Genomic DNA, 2,701 nt, shown 5'->3' on the forward strand with positions numbered 1-2,701 from the left:
CTGTACAATGGAAATGGCTTTGATTCAAGTTTAAATGTCCCCAACCCAATCCTAATCCATGCAACAATGACACAAATAATTTTACTTTATGTTGAAACCATTCATTTAAACCCTTTAAGCTGTAAACATTACTTTGACAGAGGCAGACAGCTAGAATTGTATTTTCCCCAGACTCCATATAAATGTGCAACTTTCCTTTGTGATTTGTTGGTAAGCAGCAATTCTGTGAGAGAAAATTCCCCTTTTGGAAATTACAACCTTCCCCGCTGTCCTTGGTTCATCCCTTGTGGCTTTTCTTTCATTAACAAGCTCTCATCCTTTTTACAAAAAGCTGATCTCATGTCACAAAAAATCTATAGTAGAGGAACGCAGGGAATAATAGAGAAGTTAAATTGATCTGTAAAGCTCTCAATTTGCTTTTGTTCTCTTTTTTTATCTGGGCAGTCTTTAGAGTTTTATTTTGAAACACAACACTGCAACAAACATTTCTCTTGTGCAGTGCTTCTTAAACCACAGGTTAACATAGTAACATATTAATGCCGTGACTTTAATGTTGCTGAACACAGTGGCTGTTGGACACTATTGAAAAAGGTTGCTCTATACATTATTTAATATACTGCATTGAAACGGGTCGTGAGTATATCAACGATTATACATCATTTTGTTTTTTAAGCTCTGCTTTAACATAACACTAACGCTAAACTATTACTATAACACTACATAACGCTATAAATGCTGGTTTTTGTTGATGTTAAACATGGCGACTCTGCTGGATCACTGTCATTAAGTCAGCACAGCCATGTGCTGTCACTCACCCAGCCAGAATATCAGGGAAAATTGGCACCTTTGCCCTGGATGCAGAGAGAATTAAAATGAAGTGATCAAACATTTACAGACCCGACACTTTTTGTTCTTTGTAATGCAGAGCAACCACTTTACTATTCTCTGCATGTTTTGCCTCGACCCATCTCAAACCTCAAAAACTTTTTAACTTTTAAACAGAAAATACAAACATGTGACATTGCTATTCAGCTCATGTGCTCCTATTAGAAGCACTAGGTGAAGCATTTCAAGGATCTGAAGATCCCGTACAGATTATTGGACCAGATAATCTTTATTTTAATGAAGGGGCAATTTAATTTGCAAACAGCAGTCAACACAACATGCTAAATTAATAATAAACCCCCATCCCCAGAAATGCTAATATATTACATAACATAAATTAGATACTGTCACAATAAAAGCTGAAATGAGTTGTAGAAGCACTCAGCTAGATACTCAACAGCTGAGGGAACAAATGATCTCAGGTGCCTCTCCTCATAGAAGAGTGCCTCACTGATGCTGGTGCCAGTGGTCTTTTGGCAAAGTTTTCATGTCTTTCTTTTTGTTTGTTTTGGATTTCTTTTTCTTTTTACTGTCTTCAGGGGGACAAACAACAAAATAATCATGAGGTAAAACTAGGTGTGTGTCGTTACGATAAGTGAGGCTTTTCCCTGCAGAGTCAAGAGATTCACTGGATGAGGAGTCAAGAGAAAATGATTAATTTCTCTATTTGCAGTTTATATGCATTAGAGACTTTTAACAAACTACATATTTTGGACATATTGGGCTAGCTTTTCCCACAGTCTGGGAAAACACCTACATGAGGATAATGTATGCGACCTCCTGTGAATCACTGCTTGTATCCAAATAAGGATTTATTTAGGAGAAAAGTTTGAAAGTTTAACGTTTTTTGACTTGCTCCAACTTGAACAGTTTGCTTTTTGCTGCTACCTTTAACATTCAGCCGCTGATATTTACAGACCAATCTAATCGGAAAAAAAAGCAATAACAATAAAATTGATTTTGCTCCGTTTGGTAAATATGAAACTGGATTAAAACGAACAAAAATCAATCTTATACAAGGTATTTCAGTTAAACGAACAGATTCTAATTGTAAAACTGATTTTAAAGTGTTATTAACATCCACATTTTGATTAAGACCTGCTACACCATAAAAATGAGCAAACATATTTAGTGCTGTTCTGTATTTCAGAAATGAGGACCACAGCTGGAGACAGCACATGAAGCTCAGAACATTTGCTGAACAGAGCAGCAGTTGAAAGAAGCTGCTTCACCTCTTTGGGGATTTATTCAGATGCTGAACTTATATCCTTATTATTGTTCAAGGCTGCTTCAGATTGGCTCCCATTAGTGGTGTGCGATACCACTGATTTCATTTCCGATCTGATACCAAGTAAAATTCAGGGTGGCATCGACGATACTGATCCAATACCGATACTTTGTACAAAAACGTATTTTATATGTTGTATCTTTTATTGTATCTCAAATTATAGCATTATCATGATTACAGGACATCGTATTACTTATTCCTATCACTTAATAATGCAGAATTCATCATTTAGAAATAAACAAACTGAAGTTGTGCGCTATTTGAACATGGAGGACTCCGCAGAGATGTCTGTCCCCTAGCAGCACCTGTCCCTGTCCACTGCTCCTCTTCAGTTTGTCTCAGCATAAACTCATCATATTCTGTGATATGATTTACTCTGAGGTGTTTGACAAGGTCAGTGGTGTTGCCACAACACCTCACTTTCTTGCCACATGTATCGCAAACCACGTCTCGGCTGTTTGTGGAGGTAAAATACATCCGAACGTGACTCCACTTACGCTCAGCCATTGTGAGTGCGCACGCCAAGGG

The sequence above is a fragment of the Pundamilia nyererei genome, unplaced genomic scaffold, assembly GCF_000239375.1.
Source record: "Pundamilia nyererei isolate P.nyererei 1_Seehausen unplaced genomic scaffold, PunNye1.0 scaffold00072, whole genome shotgun sequence".
NCBI lineage: Eukaryota > Metazoa > Chordata > Actinopteri > Cichliformes > Cichlidae > Pundamilia > Pundamilia nyererei.